At 42.3% G+C, this 12,743-nt stretch overlaps 1 long non-coding RNA gene across 1 annotated transcript in view; it reads right to left on the bottom strand.

Annotated features, from left to right (window-relative positions):
• The window catches only part of LOC309367750, a 214,206-nt gene that overhangs the window by 199,794 nt on the left and 1,669 nt on the right, over positions 1–12,743 (bottom strand). The window contains exon 2 of the long non-coding RNA XR_014167318.1: positions 8,184–8,224. This is a non-coding gene — a long non-coding RNA (uncharacterized lncRNA). The remainder of the gene's footprint in view (positions 1–8,183; positions 8,225–12,743) is intronic.

Here is a 12,743-nt window from a genome sequence, read left to right as displayed (position 1 = left end):
AAATTAGCCACCTTTCTACTGAAAGAACAGCAGCATTTTAAAAATCTTAACCCTAATATTACTGAAATGAGTATTATGCTCTTGCCATGATTTCCTCTTGTTGAATGCCTAAAATAGATCCTATAGGGAGTTCTTTAAACCTTACACATTTGCGACAAGTAGGGTGGGGATGCGGGTGGCGCTGTGGTCTAAACCACAGAGCCTAGGGCTTGCTGATCAGAAGGTCGGTGGTTTGAATCCCCGCGATGGGGTGAGCTCCCGTTGCTCGGTCCCTGCTCCTGCCAACCTAGCAGATCAAAGCTCATCCAAGTGCAAGTAGATAAGTAGGTACCGCTCCAGTGGGAAAGTAAACGGTGTTTCCATGCGTTGCTCTGGTTCGCCAGAAGCGGCTTAGTCATGCTGGCCACATGACACGGAAACTGTATGTCGGCTCCCTCTGCAAATAAAGCGAGATGAGTGCCACAGCCTCAGAGTCAGCCACGACTGGACCTAATGGGCAGGGGTCCCTTTACCTTTTACCTTTTTGCAAATAGGGTAGACAACTGCAGATTATTATTTTTAAGTCTGGTATCTTGGTGTGACCAAGAGCAAATGTGTCAGGACCATACAGGGTAGCAGGAGTAACAGCTGACACATCTGGCACTCTTAGGCTGCTCTGCCCCTCCATCACCACACACACTGTTAACTTTCCAAATACTAGCATAGTCTGAGAGTCTTTTTAAGCTTGGGAATTTTGAACTAAGGTTTCCAGTCTTGACTAGGATGGCACAAGAGCTGTGGCCATGTGGAATGCATCTAATATGCTCAGCCATCATGGTCTCATGGTGCTCGTCTAAACATCACCTCTAAACTTTTGTTTCCAAATGCTTTTGCTCTAGATTTATTATGAAAAATTAAATTGTGCTTCTACCTGAAATTAACATTTAAAAAACATTTTAAACATTCTTTTTACCATGGGGTTTTGGGGCGGGGCAGGATGAAGTTGTTTCAAATTGCATCTAATTGTGGGGGCAGCCAACTTCCTCACCACCAGAGGTGCATAGACAATTAGAAGTATGTATGTCTCAGTCCCATGAACTTTTTATAATGTCAAAACCAAATCCTTTAAACCACACAGGAAGAGAGGCAGCTGACATGAACCAGGCTGAATATGCTCATGTTTCCCAATATTTGTTGGAAAGAATGCAGCAGCCTTCTTCATTAACTGCAACTTCTGCATAATCTTCAAGAGCAACCTGAATCGTAATAGCAAGGATGAATCTGTGTGTTAGGGTGATGTCTTCATAATCTGGTGACATAGTCCTTTGCTTCCCAGTTACCAATTTCCCAAAATGCAGATTTTGACTGAGCATTAGTATGTCTCAGGATTTTAAAATATATATTATTGCAACTCAACTATATATTTTCATTATTAACAATATATATCTACAGGAGCTAAAGAATTTTAAAATAAAATAAATTACACCAAAGCTCATTTCAAATGTGAGACCATGGTTGGTGTTCTATGCAATGTTCTGTTGTGCACCATTTGCCTTCAGTTCTCGCATGTAATCCTGGCAACCTTTTTCAGATCTTTTCACATTCCAGAATTTGACACCCCAAGTGCAACAGATTGAGCAACAGTAAAAATGATTCTATCAAGAAGGGAATTAGTAAAGACCAGAACCTATTAACAGTACACTCATAAAAGAGTTAAAAGATTTTTTTATTATTCTAAAAGCATGCATGAGAACACATGGAAAAGCTAGTATGCAGCAAAGTTGGTTAGGCAAAAAGAGGCAGGCGCATGTCTGAATGAGGGGAAGCGGGAGAGTAAAGAGAGTGAATTTGGTATCAGAACAAAAATGGATGCGACAAGAGTTGGGGGGGGTGCTTGTGTTTGTTTTCCTTACACTTATTATTCATGTTTTACTTCCAGTTAATTTATGAACATTTTCCATGTCTGCAGAGTCAGCTAATTACTGATGCACGCCACCCCTTTCTCCAGGCCGTGGGAGACTTATGCAGGATTTGTGTTTCCATTGGAAATGAGGCACAGCAGAGACTGTGGCGTCTTTATGCTTCCTTTATATACAACCTGAGCTGACTGTGGAGGGGCCCAAAGCAATACACCCCAGAGAGTCTCTTGCTTCTCTTGCAAAACTCCACCCACCTGGCTTTTCATCTTACTCGAAAACCCAGGGCTCAGTGAGGGGCGTCCCCCATCCGGCTGCCTGGCACTTTTGTCAGGTTAGGGCCTTGGCTGACCTCAGGCTTTGTTCCCCAAAAGACCCACACTCACCAGGCTGCCCTGGCTTGCATTTTAACATAGGCTGCATCCAGGGCTTCACTGTTGGGCACAGCTTAGCTCTCTAAACCTTGATTAATTCAAACTTTTATTGGACTGAGAAATTTAGGGTGTCTCTCACCCCACAGACTCATGACATAACTAAGGGGAGCCATTCTATGCACAAGGAGCTGGCATAAAGCAAGATGGTGTAAGCTGAGCTGAGGTGATGTTATACCAGATCCAGTTATACGGCAGTGTGGCATAACGGTTAGAGTGTTGGACTATGGCCTGGGAGAGACCAGGGTTTGGATCCCCACTCAGCCATGAAGCCCACCGGGTAACCTTGAGCCAGACACCATCTCTTAGCCTATCCGACCTCACAGGGTTGTTGTGAGGATGAAATGGGGAGGGAGAGAACCATGTGCAGCACCTTGAGCTCCTTGGAGTTTATTTAAAGGTTGTATTTAGCCATGGGGCTGACATGAGCAGGGTATGGCAGCATATCCTTCGCCAAGCCAGGTTTGGGGACTTAATGCCGACTGAGTCAGAGATCTGTGGCATCCTAAACTGCTCATCCTGGCAGATTTTACCAAAGGATTGCCCTCTTATTCCCCCTTGTATTGTCTTTTAATAAAAGCAATTTCCTACAAGCCATTATTTTCAATTGCTGCTTTCATACCACAACATCTAGCACATCATATGTTATACTCATGTCAAAATACTGTTTGTGTTTCATCCAACTTATGACAGAAACTTTTTCTCTTCAAAAGAAGTTGGTTCACTTTCCATGCAAAAGTTGTACGTTGCCTTTCACTCAGTTCATACACGATGGACACTGCTGAGCTGGGACAGTAATAAGCTCAATCACTGCTTCCTTAAGCAAGAAATAAAAATTGGAATCAGGCCCAGCACAGGGGTCATCTTCTCTGAATATTATGTAAACCTCTCCTGTTTGTTTTCCCCTCTCCATATGTCTATCAAATCTGCTTCCTCTATTAAATCCTTAAATATGAAACAGAGAGGTGCTTCTTAGACCTCCCTTTCCTATCCACTTTGTTGTCCATATAAATGTTGAGATCCCCTCCTAGGATCAAAATTCATTTTTTAAAATGTCTCGTTTTCTCAAAGCAATATCTATATAAGAATTATTCTCTTGGTGAAGTTTTTCCACTAATGAAAATATAACAACCACCTGAGGCTTTTTTCAATAGCCTCCAGTCCACCTTTTCCATTAAAAAAATAGCCTGCCCCACTCCCAAATTTAAAGCTACCCTCTACCAAATATGTGTGCTCAGTCCATGTGTCCATATATAGTTGTTTTGCCATAGTTATTTTCCTTTAAAAATAAATATACCAGCTTATCTATTTTGCAAACATTCAAGACGTGGTTTCTAAAATGGGTTACACAGCCCTCTAATGTTACAGTAAGTGATTTGACTTTAAGTGCACTCATTTCCACTAGTTCACATTTCAAACTGTCTTTTACTCATTGTCACACAAGCCTGATGTCTTTGCAGAGCCTGATACCTGCTTTTACAAACAAAACCTATGAAATCAGAGCTCTAGTTTGCATCATGTAAACCTGCCTCTTCCTGGTTCAGGGGCATTATTTAAGCCCCGCCCCCTGGCTTAGCAGAGACAAAGGGGAGTTGGCTGTTAAACAAAGTGTGAGTCTGTTAAACTCAGTAAACTGACCAGAAGGGCAAAAAATAATAATTTAAAAAATTGATTTCTTTTTGGATGCAAGGCTGCACCAATGGGAGAAACAGGACCCTCTTGGAGTGTAATCCATCAGGTTGCATACTGTATATTTGTAAATAAGCCGTATATCATAAAGACACCACAGTCTCTGCTGTGCCTTATTTCCAAAGGAAACAAGAACCTTGGAATCTTGCACAACTCAGAGATTGGGGGGACATCAAACAAAGTTATATGAAAACACACAAACAGACACACACGTTTGCCTATGGTATGCCTAGCAGTGAAACATGTTGGAAAAAGAAATAACATTGTTTAACCTTGCCTTTTAAAAATGCAGAATCTTGTTGGCCAAGCCTCCTGTATGCGTGCAAAACTGTGTTTTTGTTCCAGACAAAGGGAGAGAGTCAAGTGGCTTCTTTCAGTCTTCATTTAAAAAGCACATTTCCAAACTGCTTAAAACATGTTGGAGGAAAGGGGGCAAAATAGATTCTTCAATAAACTTGACTTTACACATCTGTGATATTAGATGAAAGGAACTAGTAAAAAGGTACAGCAACAAATCTTCTTAAAGGTAGATAGAGGGACAACATGCAATCATTCTTTTTTATTACCGTTCAAAGAAAGATAATGAAAAACCATCCATTTTTGGACTACCAGACAACCTTGTGAAACTTGTGTAAATAAAAGAGAATTGTCAGTGTTACAATAAATCCAAGTGTCACCAATATAACAATGATAATTAAGCCCACAGTGAGTTATGACCCTCACTTGCCTCAGGCTTCATAAGCCAGCCAGGAAGTCTGTAAAATACACTTTAAACAAATCTCCAAGGTTTGTAAGATTAGCTAGGGCTGCTTAGGAAACAAAGCAATTAAACAAACCTCAGCACTTGAAAGACTCTCATGGCTTCCTTCTGACAGTATGACACTTAAAGTAAGGCATGCGTCTAGTTCTTTTGCAGTGGTAGCTGCTGATATTATCTGCACCTTCCAGTTCCAGTTGAGCCAAGCTAGAGTCACAGTTTCCTGGTACTGTATGTGTTGTTTGGGACAAACATAAGTCTTCCTGCTTCATGGACCCTTCTGTGAAGCCAGGAAGCAGATGTGTACGAGAGAGAGTTTACTTTGCTAACCCAGATTTGGCCTAGACAATAGAAACAAATATAGAATCATAGAATTGTAGAGCTGGCAGCGACCATGAGGGTCATCTAAACCAGCCCCCTGCAATGTAGTAATATTTGTGCCCAACATGGGGCTCAAACCCCTGACCCTCAGAGTATGAGTGCCATGCTCTACTGACTGAGCTATTGCCGCACCTTGTAAAATCTGTTTCAGATAGGTGCAGCTGGTACCTAGTCATTACGACAGACCGTTTTAAAAATATCATTGGACATACTTAAAATAGATTTTTGTATTTCAGCTGGCACATGTACCTTGAGGCAGATCCCACCCCCTTTCTAAATTGCTTAGAAACTGGAGTGAAACTCTTGTCAGCAGGGAATGCAAATTTACCTGATGCATCAACAAGGTAAAGTAATTGCTAAAATCGACCTAGCCTTTCCCTCAGAGTGGATTGGTCATATTTTGTGGGCTCCCTGTGAGCCTGTGGTCATAGAAGGGCCATTTTGGATGAGGTTTGGGTGAATGCTACTCTGCTCTGCAAGAGTGGGGCACCCTTTGAGTTGGCCCTTTCTTGGAGATGGAAGGAATCAGTCTGGAGGATTTTCCAGCTGACTGGACTGGTGGTCCAGTGGAGGCTTTTGCCTCACTGTGGAATGGGGAGATGCACAGGCTCATTGGCACAGTCATTCCTGGGCACCCCCACCTTTGTCATGGATCCCCTTGGTATTCTAGAGACCTGTGTGGGATGAGACAGATGGGTCATGACTGAAACAGGTGAGGGTGCACCAGCATGGCTACCAGATGATGGTGGCAGCAACGAGAAAGCTCACTTCCCTGTCCCCATTGTACCCACAAGTAGCCATCCCACAGAGCTTTTCTGAGTGGTGAATGGACTTTTGCCAGCTAGTCAAGAGAGCATTGCTCTGACACCATCAGAGAGAGGCCTGCTATAACAACTTTGCAAGGGATAAAATCATTCAACCTGTGACTCGGATGTCACAGTTAGAGCAAGTCCAGTGGTGGGGTCTAGAGCTCCTTCTCCTCTTTAGGTCTGCCCCATCTATACCAGATCAGTTTAGATTATTGCTGCCTGAGGATGTGAACGAGCTGCTTGGAGAAGTGCGGCCAACCCCTTACCTGCCTCCTGGATCCTTGCCCATCTTTGCTCCTTAGCCCTGGCCATACAGAATTGAATGGGTAGGTCCAGGGAGAGATGGAGGCTTCACTGGAGTAGGGGAGTTACACTTGTCTTGAAGAGGCTGGTGGTGTGTCCCCCTCTTAGGAGGATCTTCACTGCAACTGAGAAATCATATGCTTAGCACTCATGGAAATCCACTATTCATTTTACTTTTAGAATCAGATTAATGATAATGTAGAAATATATTAATGAGCCTTTCACACAGAAGACAAATTAAGAAACGCTGTAGGTCGACAGTGGTAACCTACACCAAACATTATCTGGTATGAAAGGCAGATTCACAAAATGAAGACATAAGAGAATGCTGTTCAGATCAGGCAGACAGACTAAGGCAAAGAATAGGTGAGAAATCAAAGACTTGCAATTGGCTACAGTGCATAGAATAAAACAACTATGTTCCGTAAAATCTCAGACAGTAAATTGGTTCACATGAGCTCTCTCTTTATATAATGCTAACCTGCCTCTGAAATAAGGATTTCCTGAGTGCAGGTAAAGCAGAATCTCAGACAATGACATTATGGAACACAATGAGGACATATAACAGTACAACCAGCAAAAGATAGCCAGAGCTTCTAGGGTGGTGGAGCACTGAACAGCAAAGGGGCTTTTATCCGGGCTCAGCTCATTTAACCCAGCAAAAGAGGCTTCGATAGTGATCTAATCCCATTAATTTCCATATAGCAGATTGCAGACTGTTATTTAACACACATAAAAGGTGAAAAATGGAAAGCAAGGAAGGAACCCTTTTAACACTATGATTTCTCAGTACTAGAATATTAAAGAAAGCTAGTTTTAAAAGTGCCTGTACATTTCATGGGTTTTCCTCCCACTATCACAAACTCCTGATTTCCTCAAGCTGTAGGAACTTCCAGGATGCTGTTTTTTGGTCTGTTTCCTTCGTAGGAGAAAATAGCAGAAATTTGTGGTGGGTTTTTGTTTTTTGCCTGAAAGATTGACCCAGGGAGAAGATAGGGAGCCGTGTTGGTGTAGAGCAGAGTGTTGGCAGCACAATCTTCTCCTCTCCCTACTCTTTTGGTTGTGGGACTGGAGGGTGTGAGCATTTTTATGGCTTTAGCAGCATGTGGACCGAGAAGGGACAGAGGAACCAGAGACCAAATTGCAAACATGCGCTGGATTATGGAGAAAGCTAGAGAGTTCCAGAAAGACATCTATTTCTGCTTCATTGACTATGCAAAAGCCTTTGACTGTGTCGACCACAGCAAACTATGGCAAGTTCTTAAAGAAATGGGAGTGCCTGATCACCTCATCTGTTTCCTGAGAAATCTCTATGTGGGACAAGGAGCTACAGTTAGAACTGGAAAAGGAACAACTGATTGGTTCAAAATTGGGAAAGGAGTACAACAAGGTTGTATATTGTCTCCCTGCTTATTTAACTTATATGCAGAATTCATCATGCGAAAGGCTGGGTTGGATGAATCCCAAACTGGAATTAAGATTGCCGGAAGAAATATCAGCAACCTCAGATATGCAGATGACACAACCTTGATGGCAGAAAGTGAGGAGGAATTAAAGAACCTTTTAATGAGGGCGAAAGAGGAGAAAGCAAAATATGATCTGAAACTCAACGTAAAAAAAACCTAAGATCATGGCCACTGGTCCCATCACCTTGTTACGGAAGAGGGGGGGCATGTCTTCTTCACTACAATATATTTGCTTAATTTCTCTAGGATTCCATCACCCCTCCCCTGTCCTCCCTAATTCCTCAAGTAAGGTGTCAAGACCCTAATCCTGTCAAATCACTCTGCCAAACCTTTCCTCCGGGCAATGCCAGGTGACAGACTATGCATACACTCAGGAAGCGCTTATCTGCGCATATCTCCAGCTCTGCATATTCCCCCCCCCTCCTCCTTATGTTAATCCGGTGCAACCCAACCTCTCCTTAATGTATTCATGATGTAATCTGTGTAACCCAACCTTTCCTTAATGTATTCATGATGTAACTGGGATGTATTTTGCACTGTATTCTGGGACATGGAGGGAGTTTCAAAAGTTCATGTCACCCCTTTCTCGCTGTTCAATCTCATCTTGAACCTGTTGCGCAATAAACCTTGGATCTCCGCATTTTGCTCCTGTCCGGCTGAGCTCATTTTCTTCCGCAAGGACCCGCGGACACTTAGTCCGACGAGCTGGGTGGCAGTGTAGCCCCGCACCCAGATTTTAGCCATAACAGTTGGTGCCCCAACGTGGGGCATGCGGTTCTCCCGCGTTGCTGACCGGGGGCCCCGAAATCTTCAGCCGGCACCAGGCCATTTTGCCTGGGAAGATCCTTTGGACCCCCCGGCCATCTTCCGGGCGGTAATCGAAAGCCCCAGGAGTTCAGCCGGGGAGCAAAGAGGGATCCAGCCGGCTTATTCATCGATCCCGGGATCATCATAGAAGACGCGTGAGTATAAGGAAAAATCCAGTGCACTGGTGGGAAGGGGGTGGAAATCTCCTGGCAACTGAATTCTCTGCCCTCCTCTCTATCGATCCTTCTTACCTTTCTCTTGGTCCGGTTAGTGAGAGAGACCGTGGACCGCTGCTTGACCCAAAAGGGGGGTTCTGAGCTCTATCTCTTTCTCTAACACCCTCCAGCCAGCCGCACCAACTGGGAGCTCGAAAGTAAGACGGAGAGACCCAACTTGAAAGATAGCCGACTCTCCGCAACGGGCATCCCAGTTGAAAGCAAGGGGTTGGAGTTCTCTTTCCGAACTTCCCGAGCGTCCTTGCTAGGGGGCAGGAAGTGGTCTTGCTTTCTATCCCAATCCCAGCCGCATTGGTCGGTGCCACGTAACACGTGTATCGTGCGTGAGCCCGCTTCCAAAAGCAAGGGGGATTTTCGGTTCAAAACTCTATCCAGGGATCACCCGATCTGGCACCGCACGGCGCGGGCGTCCAGTAGGGCCCCTTTTCCTGAGATTGTGACGATAGGTAGGAGGTTGCCAGGAGGGATAGCCCATGAGGAATTGGGTGGGATCGGCAGAGTGGAAAAGGACCCCAGGTTATTAAATAGGAAATAGGAAAGGAATAGAAAAAGGAACCGAGTGGGTGAAGCTCGTTAAATTGTTAGGAAGTTGCCAAGCAACAAGGAAAAGAAAAAAAACCCTAAATAGCCCCCTGTACAAGTTACCCAAATCCAAATCAACCCCTCTCTTTCTCCCTTCTCTATCCCCCGCCCCCCAAAAAGAAAAACAACAACAAAAAAGCAACAACAACGCATGCATATATAAAGGGGTACCCAGTCAACTAAGCATTGTGAGCCCTGCCAGTTTGGTTAACTGGTTGTGTTTGAAGAGGCAAGGAGGCTCTTAAAACCATGTGGGACCTTCCTACTAATTTCACTTAATGAAGCCAAAGGGAGCGGCCCAACTCCTTGCAATAACCAACTAAAGAATGAGAATATATATGTTTACATGTTGTCTGTTATGTGTGTTGTCTGTTAATACATATATGAAAATATGTATGTTTACATGTTGTCTGTTATGTGTGTTGTCTGTTCCTTCTGTCTCTGACAGACTGGCTTTCTTAAGTGTGCATAGTTTAAACTGCAAGCTTGCTTCAAAATTTAAATCTAGGGAAGCCATGCTGGACCTTATCAATCTTAAAAACAGAAAAAACAAAACAAAATGAGAATGAAGGGTGCAAATGTTTGTTATTTGAGAGAGGCTCTGAAGAGTCTTTTTCTGAGTAGCTTAAGTGAGGAGTATGATTTTAAGTTGATGGTAGATAATGTTATGTTGCAACCTTTGAGTTTGTGATTCTACATCCGTGCTCCAGTCTTTTTTCCAGTATTTTGAAATATGCTGTAAAGAAACTAATGTTTCTGCTGCAAAAGCCTAGTTGAGCCAACTGCTCTCTCAAGCTAAAATGCAGTGTATGTATTTCATGAAGCACATGCCTATGAAAATAGGTGTTCCTTCTAAGAAAATTGTTAATAAAAGGTAGAAGCTTTGATAGACAACAATTGTCTATCTATAGAGTCCAGTCCTGATACCAGTCTCTAAGATCAACCAGGGTTTCCTGGCTTCTTATTGGAAAATACCTCCCCACTTGTTTCAGTCTCTTTCAGGTTCCCCCCTTCTTACTTCTGTGCCAAGTGAATTTACTCCTGAGTAAGCTTCCTTCAACAAGGGAGGGGGGCACATTCTTTGGTAAAAGTACCCGACATCTCACTTTCCTATGTATCGTTATTTAAAAATCGTAGTTAGGTGTACTATTCCTATGCAAGTTCAGAGACATTATTAACTTTTGTATCCCGTTTAAATCAAATCCAGGACTGGTTTTATTATTTGAGTGGGTATATCAACTGAAATAACCCTATGCTTATAAAATATTCTCTCCCAGATTCTCTTCCTATCTTATCTTAGGAAAACTGTTCTTCCTTTAGAGGGTTCTGTATAAAGCTGGGTACTTTTATTTTCCTCTTCCTTAGTACATGATAGGAGCATTGATTGTGCTCTATTCCCCAGTAGTGCCTGTGTACATAAGTATGTGTGTGTCTCTTTGGTAGTACAAATCTTGCTGTGAAATCTTGCTGTGAACCCTTTATTTTGGAGGGTTGGACTAGATGACCCCAGGGTCCCTTTCAACTCTCCCAATTTGTGGCTGTGTGGAAGGACATGTGTCTGCAAACATTGGAGGGTAATTCTTAAATTCTGGTGTGGTGATGGAGTTGAAATTCAGCCTAGCTTTGCTCTTTAGTTTTAAAAGATGAGAGGTGAAGCTGTGATGTTTTGAAGCACAACTGGTAATATCAAGCATTTGAGTGATTACAGTGTTTATCATTTTGTCTACTATTTAAAATCAGACTTCAAAGTCAATTCAAAGTTTAAGCACATACAAATACATATGGGCCTTGACCAATCCTGTATACATATGGGCCTTGACCAATCCAGTAAATAAAGGGCAGGAAAATTTTTGTCTGCAAATGGTAAGGCTGGAATGACTTAGAATGTTAAAAATCCTATGAATTCTGACTCTCAGGCCATTTTTTCCGTATATAAGGGCGTGGCATTCTTCCGGGAATGGCCAGAGGGATATTAGCCCTTTCCTGTACATAAAGGAAGCAGTCCTTTTGCTTGGGCTGAAATTGCTAGCTTTGGTTGGTGAATACTTCAATTGCTGAGTTTCTCTTTTTTGTTTTAAAATCTAACCCTATTTTTAAAATCTACTCCTTACCCTTCCCTTATTCAAATTCTAATTTAGCCAAAAGATGCAACATTTTCAATAGTATAAAAGGTTTGCTGAGACATGAACTCCGCACATGCACAGAGGCTAGATCAGCAAAAAAAAAAAGATAGGAAAAGAAAAGAGAGAGGAAGGAGGGGGAACTGTAAGGGGGGGGAGAGGAGGTTTATGTAAAACTTGGAACCATTGAGAGAAATCACCCTTAATGTGTCCCAAGTTTGAAATCTTATCATGCCAAATTCTTTTCACAGGTAAATATCAAAGCATTCCACCCCTCAATGGGATTAAAATCACAGACTTTGTTTGTGTGCATTTTAACAGGATATGTGAACCCCGATAACAAAGTGTTTGTCCCCTTTTCCTCCCACAGCAACTTTCTTTCTGTTCTGTGAAACAAGTCTGAATCCCTACTATATTAGTGACTTCCATCTCTTTGTGGCTTTGACACTTTTAGAGTTACAAATAATCTGTTTTCACTTATTTAATCCGTTTTTCCATGATGTCTATGAAGTTAATCGAAGCACAACCAAACATTGTTTGTGGAATGGTATTTGTTTACCTTTTGCCTGAGCATTTCTTATTAATTCTGTCATTTTGGCTAGTTCAAGGTACTTGCACAACTTTAAATTGCCATTAAGTCATTTCCCAGTATTTTGCTATTAACATTCTAGCCGATGTTGTCACATCAAGAAACACTCTTTTATTTTCATTGTTACTTCAGATTTCTTAAAACTGTGTGTCTTAGCATTTATTTACTTTTGGTTCCTCATAGGTCATTGTGTGTGTGTGTGTTATTATTATTTTAACCTTGTATTTTCTTACAGATCTTTTTCTCTACATATGGAGTAATTTTTTATTTAATAATATGGGAGGGAGAAGAAAAACCAAAGTGAAGGAAAGCAAACGAACTTAGCAGATAATAACAGTAATTATATGGAAATGTGATAATAATATTGAAATGAAAAAAAAGCTTAATCCACTAAGATTTTTATTATTTGCAGCTTCCCACGGAAACTGAAGGACATTCTTTTGCCTTTCGCCCCTTTCCTTTTTTTAACTCTGTCTTTAAGCCCACCCTGCCCCTTACAGGATATCACTTCTACAAAGGTGTTACTACAGATCCAATGAAAAGCTTCGCCACCACAAGACCTGCAACAACAACAGACACCCAAGTTTTCAAAGTGGCCACAGCTATCTCTTTCAAAGGATATAGACTGCCGGGGGAGTGGGGCTGACAAAGGGGGGGAGGAGTTGAATTGCAAGGACA

Source organism: Podarcis melisellensis (assembly GCF_964234715.1).
Source record: "Podarcis melisellensis genome assembly, chromosome: 4".
In the NCBI taxonomy this organism is placed as follows: Eukaryota; Metazoa; Chordata; class Lepidosauria; order Squamata; family Lacertidae; genus Podarcis; species Podarcis melisellensis.
This window is presented reverse-complemented; position numbering and strand designations above follow the sequence as displayed.